A 10,740-nucleotide genomic window follows, 5' to 3' on the forward strand; every position below is an offset into this window, starting at 1 on the left:
AAAAAAGTAGTGCTGTACCTTATAAACTGTGGACTTTTCAATTCATTTAGAGTGCACAACGTCCTCAATCCACAAGCAAAAATGAAGTATAAACAGTTTATGCTATTGGTGGCGAGAGACTGTATAACGGATGACAATAATGAAGGCTCTCTGGAACCAGAGACAAATCTGTCCAGCCCTTCCCCTGGGGGTGCAAGGAGAGCACCTCGTAAAGATCCACCCAAAAGGTTGTCAGGTGATATGAAGCAGCATGAACCTACGTGTATTCCAGCGAGTGGAAAGAAAAAATTTTCTATGAGAGCCTGCGGAGTTTGTGCCGCCCGTGGAAAAAGGAGCGAATCTAAATACTTACGTAAATTTTGTTGGGTCCCTCTTCATAGAGGAAAATGTTTTACGCAGTACCATATGTTAAAAAAGTACTAGGAACTTTAATTGTTTTTGTAAATAAAAATGTTATAATTATTGAAAAACAACACCTAAAGTGCATTATGATCTGTAGTTATGATGATTTAAATAGCATCCAGTTTGCCTAAAAACATGTGGTCCCTGGCATATGTCTTAGAGATTTCTATGCGGTATGCAAAGTGTTAAGTCTCTTGATACAATGAATATGTCCATTTTTGAAATTTTATTTTTAAAATTTTTTAATGTTTTATCAAGACTTAAAGTTCAGAAGATTAAAAAATCTTATACAGTTCTATAATATCCAGGAAATGATGGGAACATTACTTACCTGGCAATTTATTTTTATCCCAGTAGATTTATTTCTAAAGAAGTGTAGGCAAACTTCAAAATTGAAAACACCATTTCCAATATTAATAAGGATAGAATAGAGGGATATCTTTAGCTTTAATCATGTCAAAATTGAATTTTTAAGAAGTGTGTTTAAATTACATTATGTTCATTTCAGGTCTAAAGGACTTTCCCATTTTTAGAGGTCATTTTCTGGGAATGAAAAATGAACTGAATAAAGGGACCAAAGGCAGGGCTTATTCATTTGGACATCTAACTGGCATTTTTTTTAGTATCTTCCATATGCCAAGCACCATCACGGTCTTCATTAAGATACAAAGAAGATGAAGACACCCGCTCTGCCTGTGGGTGGAACCCGTCTCGCTGCGAGGTGCTGGAGCCTCTGTGGAATGGCCTTGTCCAAATGAGCTGCATGAGTGCATTGTAGCTTTGAGGTTCCAGAACCAGGCACCATGTTAAGGACACACTAGAGGTGCTGAAAGCTCCCGGTAACACGTGGCAATGCCCTGTGGACCCCATTTGACAGTCTGTAATACTCCTGGGTGACCCACCGAGGCCCTTGAGGAAACCAGAGGGAGGTGTGTCAGGAGGCCCTCCACCACAGCCCATGGCCCAGTTGTGTGATGGATATTTTGATTTCTTTGTACATTAATGACATGGTCATCCTATATCTCGTGGGTGGAAATGAACTTAAATTAAGTGAACTTATTTTTTCCTGCTTCTCTTTTAAAACTTGGGCTCATGGATTTGATAAGGAATGCTATTGATCTTATTGGATAAAATGTGAAGAATCTATTTGTTCATGTCATTCCGCCCTTTGATTATTTTCTTTCAAGACATATAGAAACTTATTGATCGATAGTAAGGTTGGCTTTCCTACACCAGTTGCAGTTTTCAGAACTAGTTTAATTAATGGTGACTCTTTCAGGTTACTGAACTCTGGTGTGTGAGATAATCTCATTAAACATGTAATGATTATACCAGATTCCATTAAAAACTTCAGTAAGGAAATGGACTAGTCAGTGGCCTATTGACCTGAAAGTGTTAAAAAAACAATTAACAATGTCCATACAGGTATTGCTGTGAACTTCATTTATTTGTGGTGGGGATGGGGGAGGTATACACTATGTAATAGTCCTTATCATTTTAAGAATAACTTTTCATTTTAAAATACTTGTAGACTTACAGGGAGCTGCAAAAATAGTGCAGGCATCCCGAGTACCCTTCACCCAGCTTCTCCTAACATTGACATCTTACATAGTTTTAGTACAGCACCAAAACCAGGAAATCGACATTGGTACATTACTGTTTACTGGACATAGAGCTTACTTACTTTCCATGGTTTCTTAAAATTTTGATGTATTTGTGTGTGTAGGTATCTTTAACATTTTGATTAGAAAAACAGTTAAGCATGAAGAATTTAGATAGATTTTTGTTTGTTTGTTTATAGTCTGTGTTGCTGCCATTTGAGGGTACCTGTAGGACTGGCCATATAAGTTGACTGTCATTTTGCTTGTTATTATGTGTTCACCTCTCCCCCAATTTCTCTAGGCAGCCCACTTCACCCCCAGACGATGGCTGAACCTGCAGGAGTACCAGAGCAAGAAGCTGATGGCCGACAACGGAGTGAAAGTTCAGAGGTTCTTTGTAGTGGACACTGCGAACGAAGCTCTGGAGGCCGCTAAGAAACTGAGTAAGCTCACCCTCTGGGTGGAATGCGTTGCCCCGATTGGTGAACGCACAGGCAGCGGTTTCCCGCCAGTTACCTCGCTGTGCTGTCGGTTATACTCAGTGACAGATCCAGTGGGGATGGTGAATTGCAAAGGCAAGAGAGCCCTATGCACAGGGCATGCCCAGCCAGCTGGCCACAGCAGGCAGGCCCTGTTGTGTTTCTTTAAGGGAGATGGTACAGGGCAGACAGTCTAACCAGTTTCTCCAGTTAAGATTAACCTTTTGGCTGCTGCTGTATTTTTTTGGACATATGCCAAAACTTTGGCACTAATTGCGTGTGTATGGGAAAAAATGTAAAACACTTTTTATACAATAAACTCACTTGTATTGCTTTGCAATAACAAAAATTAAAAAATACCAATTGTTTACATAAATTTGTTTTAAATAAGAAGAGCGCGATAGCGCTCCTTAGCAGTCAAACGGTTAAGAAATGAGGAGTAGGTCCCGCTGTCTATGTCAGTGGACTTTCTCTGGTGGCATCTCTGTCAGCCTGGCTTAGAGCTGCAGTAGAGATACAGTATGAGCCACATAAACATTTTCACGGTTTTTAAGTCACCTTAGGAAAACTAGAAATAAATGGGTGAAATTAATTTAACAATATATTTTGTTTATACCAGTATATTCAAAGTAGGATTTAACATGTAATTAATATTTAATGATTTATCAATGGGATGTTTTACGTTCTCTTTTGGCCCTTATCTTCACAAAAGCTGTGTTACACGTAACCCAGCGCATCGCCTTCCCCACCAGCCACATGGCACGTGCTCCGCTGGCCGGAGGCCCCTGGCTCCCGCTTTGGGCAGCCGGGCCTGGACCTGGAGGGTGTGCAGGCTCATTCCCTGCCTGCGGGCCCGGGAGCGGTGTTTCCCATGAAAAGTGAAGACTCGAGCGCCTGCTGAGGGGCCTTGCCCAGGCCTCGCAGTCACCTTTGAGAGTGTAAGGCAGAGGCAGGCTTCCCATCTCAGTTTCCCAGTGTTCTGCGCTCTTTAGAAGTGAGCAGCGAGGCCCTTCGGCTGGGTGTTCTTTCCTCTCCCTTTCCAAGTTCCTTCAGCTGCTTCTCACAGATCCTTTCTGTGTTGCCAGTCATTGTGGGCTGTGCATCAGGCACCACGGCACAGCTGTGGAAGGAAGATAAGCGAGCCTTCTTTCTCCTTAGAACTTATGCTCTAGTGAGAAATTAATTTGTAATATGCAGATGCTAAATGTAGAGATTAAGAGCAACCGATACAAGCTTTTAATTTTACTTTTTAGTTATAGTTTATATTTAATATTATTTGGTATTGGTTTTAGGTGAGAACGACCAATCTTTTAAGAAATGAAAATTGATTTTATTTTCAAAACTATCAAAATTGCTTTTTAAGGTGAACCCCCTGCCTCCCAGTAAAATGAGCCCTAACCTGAATGAATGCTCCTCAGTGAACTTCGGCAATAGCCGCAGTAAAGGTTAGCATTCGAGCCTTTTCACCTGAAAGGATCATTTTGTTTTATGCTCCTGTGCTTTCGGGATTGGGTAAGGAGAGCAAAGAAATGTAAAGTTCATGTTGGCCTTTGGTCTTCATGTTCCCCAGTATTTCCTTATATGTGCTGCCACACTGATATTCCAGGCCCAAGGCCCTTCTTAAGGGAATGCTGGGAGCAGCTGATTCCCCCAGCACAGCTGGGGCACTGCTCGGTCAGACTTCCGTGGGGTTGGGCCTTAATGACCTAATGGGCTTCCTCGTCATGGATTCAGATAAGCATTTAGTTAGCCACAGCTCTGTGGCTGGGATTGTACACTGTGTATGTAAGACAGAAACTGCGCTGGAGGAATCAGCCAGGTGGCCTTCCCATGTGGGGCCAGGGCGAGGGAGCGGGAGAGACCGACAGGGAAGCCAGTTTAAAAAATGAAAATCAACTTTTTTAAAAGCCATGTTTGGATTTTGAGGAATATTTTTTAAGAAAATCAAACTGGATAAAAGGTTTGGGAATGATGTGGCTGTGTGTCACCTCCCAGTGGCACCGTCAGAGCTGAAAGGGAATTGAGAGAATGAATCCAGGCCCCTCGTTTGGTGAATGAGTGAGTAATCCTCTTACTCAGTGAGCAGTTGTAGAAGGAAGGTCTCTGGGTTTTGTTGTGAATAGACAGTTTTGCTCAGAGGGGAAATTAATAGAAGAGGAGATGGTACCAAGTCTACCTGGGTGAACCGAGGTGATAGTAAGTATAAAAGGAACTATACATGTCACTGAGATTGCCCGGAGAAAGCGAAATAAGGAGACTGGCAGAACTCCACCGTGCTTACATGTTTGTCCCTACCAGACTGATAAGAACCAAGAGCACAGTGAGAGTTTTAGCCAATAGATTTGAGGTGAAAGTTAAAACTGGATCACACATATATCTTTCTGATTGTCCTGAAAATGAGACCTCCACTTTATAATTATGACATTTTAATGGGGGAAAAATTACATGGAAGGATAATATGCCTAATATGCAATAAGTGCTCTGTAAGATTTTATTACTATCATCATCAGCAGCAGCAGTAGCAGCATATAATTTCAGGGGTTTACAGATGTCATAGAAAAATTAGAGACATGATAATCAGTTTCTTATTGATCATATGTTAGAAGAGTTCATATTTTAATTCAAAAAGTTTGTAAATGATTGAAATGTGTATGATGCTTACTTTTCTATGTCGTATTTGCATGTGTTTTGAAATAAAGTGACATTTTATAAAATTTGAAAGTTGATGCTGATATTAGGCATACCTATGATTTCCAGTAATCTCTGGGAGGATGCTATACAAATCTTTCTTTGTGTCTGGACCCACATTCCTGGTAGTCTATTGTCCACCCACTTATGGGTGTCTGTCTCTCCATCTGGCCTGCCCTAAATGGAATGGCCATCTCTAGGTTGCTCTGAACTATACTCTTCCTCTTATGTCCCTCTGCTTACCCAGCCGAGGTACCTCCAGGTCGTCTCTAATGCCTCTCCTGTTTGTCATATTCAATCACTTGCCAAATCTTGCCATTTAAGTAGGATGTTAAAAACTTGGGAAGTCTCTGCAACTAATAATTGACAAAGATGGGATTTCTACCAGCCACATTAGGTTTAATCTCCTCCCCAAGCATTTTCCCTCTTTGCTAACTTGATGACGATGTTATTGGAAGATTTTTATGTGTGAGTCAGGATTTTTAAGATAGCAAATATATATTAATAAAATTAGAAGATTGAATTAAAACCAGAAATAGCAGGTTCTGTGGAGCAATTTCTAGAAACTATGTAATCTGCAGATATTTTCTTAATGATCCATTTTGTTGTATCTCTTTGGGTAATAGAACAGTTTGCCCAAAGAAAACTTGTTAATTTGAACATTTGTTTAAAATGGGTAATGCAGACCTTTTGTTTCTCAAACAATTCATAATGATAAGATATTGAGTGAGAACCTCATTTTCTTGCACAGAAAATGGACTTATGTCTGAGAGAGTAAATTTGGTTTGGTGAATTAAGTTTTTAATATGTGGGTAATATTCATTTCTGTAGCTGTTTGTATCAGCTACCTTTTAAGAAGGAATTTTTTTTCCTGCCTAAAATTTTCTCAGGAGGTTTATTAATTACATATAATCACCTCTATGGGCTAAATTTAAGTATAAAGTCAACAGATGATCACAGAATACCCACTGTGTGCATAATTAGCCTTGATGTGCCTTTCTGTTCTCTTTAAGGTGAGTGAAAGAATCTCTCTCTCACATGATTCACAAGGCCTGCCTTGAAAGTGTATTTGCATCAAGAATAGCTGGAACTTTATTAGGACCTCCACTTTTTAGCTTTTGGGATCTCCACAATTTGTTAATTAATCCATTCACATTGATATGAGAGTCTCAATATTTGTTTAAGTAAGAGGATTATACTTCAAAAATGGTTTTGTTTCATTTATTTGTTTATTTTTAAAAAATGTATTTTTATTGATTTCAGAGAAGAAGGAAGAGGGAGAGATAGAAACATCAGTGATGAGAGAGAATCATTGATTGGCTGCCTCCAGCACACACCCCACTGGGGATTGAGCCCACAACCCGGGCAGTTGCCCTCACTGGGAATCGAACCATGATGTCTTGGTTCATAAGTCAACGTCCAACCACCAAGCCATGCCGGCCGGGCTGTTGTATTTTTTGCTGGGAAAGAAATCGAAATATAGATAGAGAAGTTAATACTCTTCCAGCTAACAACCTGCATGCTAAAATGTTTTTATTTGTCAATATGATAACATTCTTTTCATTTTATATATAATCACATCCTGTTTTATATAAAAAGGGCACTTCCTGTTGACTGATTGACTTGTCCTATTCATCCTAAGACAATTAAATACATCACAAGCCTCCTTGATTGTTGTGGCTTTGTCACACCACATTATGTGTTAGGATCATGTCAAAAGATCTTATAAATAACCTTTGTGTTGAAATGATGATCTTCATCCTATATAATAAAAGAGCAATATGCAAATTGACCAAACCATGGAGTGACTGGTCGCTATGATGCGCACTGACCATCAGGGGGCAGATGCTCAACGCAGAAGCTGCCCTCTCATGGTCAGTGCATTCCCACAAGGGGAGTGCTGCTCAGCTACAAGCCGGACTGAAGGCAGGGGAGCACAGCAGACGCCTATGAAGCAGTTGGGCATCTCCCTGGACTGTGAAAGGGCACAGGCCTGGCTGAGGGACCACAGCCCGCCCCCCGCCCCCCACCACACACACACACACAAATCAGGCCTCTAGTTGTCTTATAATGATAGGTGAAGGTAACATTGGGTTCTGCATAGTAAATCTTCATTTACCACCACATCACCCGCCCATTATTTTGAATCTGGAGTCAGGGATGCAAAGAAGCAAGGGTAAGGCAAACGCTGGCCATCGAGGTGGCCTGCTGCCTGCTTCCCAGAAGTGAGGGCGATGGGGCTGTCCTCCTGGCTCCCGTGGCGGGTTACCTGTTCCTGGCTGCTGCTGCCCCTGTGCCCCTCCCACCTTTGAGCCTCATCTCCCACCTCCTTGGTGATTATCTGAGCCTCCTCATATCTTTTTTGTAATTTACTTCATGCTTGTTTAGGTTCTGAGATATAGTATATGCTCAGTAAATACAGTTGTTATTCCTAAAATATTTACTTAGTCCTCCTTAAAGGAACACCGGAATTGACATTAAAGGCATTCCCTAACTGTGTGCATCAAGATGTTCCCATTTCCTCTTGTATACATTTTTGCAAAGAGATCCCCTTTTTATAAAATGTTCTTTTCTCTTCTTCCTGAGTCTGCGGATATCAATGAGTTTCTCTGGTCACCTCCTTAGATTTTTCTGTGCTGGGACGTCTTTCCCCTCACGGTCTGGTGTTCCCTGAGGGGAAGCGGCCGGACACCTACACAGGGAAGGGCGAGATCCCGGGCTGTGGGCGGGCAGCTTCACACCTGCTTCCTGGCACTCACTCTCCTTGGAAACGAACAGCGGTGCTCCGAAAGCCAGGCCTCAGCGTGAGTGTGGGCAGTCACATAGAGCAAGGACCGACCCATCTTTCCACACTCGAACCAATAAAAGTCATAGTGTGCTGCGCATTTTGGGAGTGTGACCTCAGACAGGCCTCACTTACACAACAGGGGCGCCTGCTTTAGGAACTGGCTCTGAATCTCACCGTCCCTGCCTGCCCAGGATTGTGTATCCGCGGAAACGGTAATTTCTGTGTTTCCAGTAGATCCTTAATGGAGTTATTTGTTGACTTGCTTTTAAAGCTGCCTCATTGTAAATGAACAGAGAAGGGTCATCTTCCAGGACTTTCCTGGGAATTATTTGCCCCTGGGCCTTGGACTCACCCTGTGCATTGGGTAGTTCCGAATGCCTGAGAGGCTGCCATGTGGGGTGGTAAATGGAGCAAAACCGTGCCTGGGGTCGGGGGCATAAGAGCTAGTGCCGTATTATGTCTGTCTGTATATATTGGCCTTTTTAAAGAAATCTTAAACATAAACAGACAAACCTCTTCTGATTATGAAAGGACTATACTCATTATTTTGATTTTAGAAAATACACAGAAGTAAAAACCTCCTCCTGTCCCAATATCCAGAGGGAACTTGACTTAAAGTGAACATGTTTTCTTCCACTTTTTATGCATTCATTCATTCAGTCAACAACATTAATTTCTGGGTACATATTTACATAAAATAATTGAGAGGGGATATCTTTTTATACTTGGGAAAATACTACTCATACAGTTCTATCTCTTACTTTTAAAATTCCACGTTATAACATGAGCATTACCTAAATACTAAACATTTTTTCAAAATTATTATTTTATTTTTTTAAAAATCTTTAGTTTGACTGTTATTTCCTATTATGACTTGTTCCGATTTTTTTTCTGTTTTAGTATAATGCTAGCTTCTGCAACCCATAAACTGACAAATCGCAGTCACTTCTACAATAAAGTGTTATTTCTTAGTCACATAAAAGCCCAGGGTGGTGTCCTTGGTCTGCCTCTAGGTGGTGACTCACAGACCCAGGCTCCTTTCTTCATGCCACCGGCCTCTTCAACACGTGGCCCCACAGATGACCTGGCATTGTGTCCACTCCAGCCTCTTGCAAGGGGAAGGGCATGGAATTGCATGTGGAGATTTTGCAGGGACCGCATCACATCAGTTCGCTCACATTTGTGGCCGAAGTTATCAGGTGATCGCAGTGAATTGAAGCGAGACAGGGACCATCTCCTGGGCATGACTCAGGCCAGGGAAGGGGTGGTGATCCTGCAGCAGGCGCTAGCATTTACATTCGGGGGGATTGCTGTTCCCTGGCCTAGAATGAGCATGGGCTATATACAGTCAGCACAGCTCTCATGGCAGCTGTACTTTGATTACTTAAGCTATAATTTACCTGACTCTGAAATTGAGGATAATAATACACACTTGAAGAAATGATTCAGATATAAAAGACAAGCAGGGCACATAATTTATTCAAACAAGGCACTCATCAATTTACCTTCTCTCTTGGTCTGAACTGAGCATATGTTTCAAGCATCATAAAAGGAATATAATAATAGCTATTAGAAACAGCAGATAAAAACTCAAAATGCTCAGTGCTTTTGCAATAACACCTGAGTGTTAAACTGTATTTAGTGTACAGCTCGCCGGATGATTTGATAATGAATATATTGCTCACATACTGTTGGTGGTATTTTCTAGGCAGACCGCAGTGTATGAAATCAAAAGTTGCATAATTTTGAAAGGAAATGAAAAGTGTGCTTTCTTTATATTGCAACGGAATAAACATTACCTAAGGAATTTTGCTTTTAAGATGCTACGCTCTTACCCAAGGTGGTGGTTGCTGGAGTTGGCGTTGTTTAATAGATGTGCATAAATAGTACTGAGGCTCCACTTGGCTTTTCTAGGTTACCTACAGAAAAGTCAGGGAATGAATTGAGAAGGTTTAAAAAAAAAATACATATTGCGTGATCTATTTTAGGATCAAAATCAGATGAGTAAACAAGTTTCATCAATTACATGTTTTTGTTTCTTTTATTCAACATGGAACAAGTTGGTGAGTTATTTTTCTCAAATGAAATTGGGCCAATTATTAGATTTTATTTTTATTTTTGTTTGCAGGCTTTTGTTTGAGCGAATATGCCAGTTACTTCAGTGTGGGGAAGAGGAAGCAGATGGGATGTGGATAACAGAGGGGAAATGACAGTGCTGGAAGTATTTGATATGCAACAATCAAACTGTTCCCAGTCCTCAGATGGGAGATGTATCGTTGAGAAACAACTTCACATAAAATATAAATGTTTTCTTTATAAATAACCTCCACCTGAGTATCGTAAGCTTGAGAAAATCTAGATCCCTTGATGGCTTTCCTCTTGCTTAGAATACCGTACTACTCGTCCCTTTATGGCAGATTCAGGAGAAAATCACAGGGCCAGTTGTGCAGGACGTAGTCATGGTCTGTCTTTGACACGCTGTGCCACGTGGTGCTGTTTTCCAGTGTGTAGCCAAATCGGTGTCTTCTTGCTTTTGTCCAAGTTCTTCCACAGAATGCCTTCCAACCCAGTGGAGATCACTCTGGAGTTGACCTTAAATTCAAATCCTGTGTTTTCCACATGCTGGCTGTGCACTCTGGGCAAGTGATCTGACCTCTAGAATCATCACTTTCCCCATTTGTAAATGGGTTAAATAATAATATTGGCTTCTTAGGGAGCTGTGAGAGTGAAATGAAATCATGTATGTGGGAGCTTTGGCAGAGTTGTGTACCCTAAAGTCTCA

At 41.2% G+C, this 10,740-nt stretch overlaps 1 long non-coding RNA gene across 1 annotated transcript in view; it reads left to right on the forward strand.

The window, feature by feature from the left end:
• LOC107184120 overlaps window positions 1-10,105 on the forward strand; it is a 12,466-nt gene extending 2,361 nt beyond the window's left edge. Inside the window, exons 2-3 of the long non-coding RNA XR_001514942.1 lie at window positions 2,305-2,446; window positions 10,087-10,105. This is a non-coding gene — a long non-coding RNA (uncharacterized LOC107184120). The remainder of the gene's footprint in view (window positions 1-2,304; window positions 2,447-10,086) is intronic.
• The last annotated feature ends 635 nt before the right edge of the window (window positions 10,106-10,740 follow it).

This window comes from Myotis davidii, unplaced genomic scaffold, assembly GCF_000327345.1.
Source record: "Myotis davidii unplaced genomic scaffold, ASM32734v1 scaffold821, whole genome shotgun sequence".
NCBI lineage: Eukaryota > Metazoa > Chordata > Mammalia > Chiroptera > Vespertilionidae > Myotis > Myotis davidii.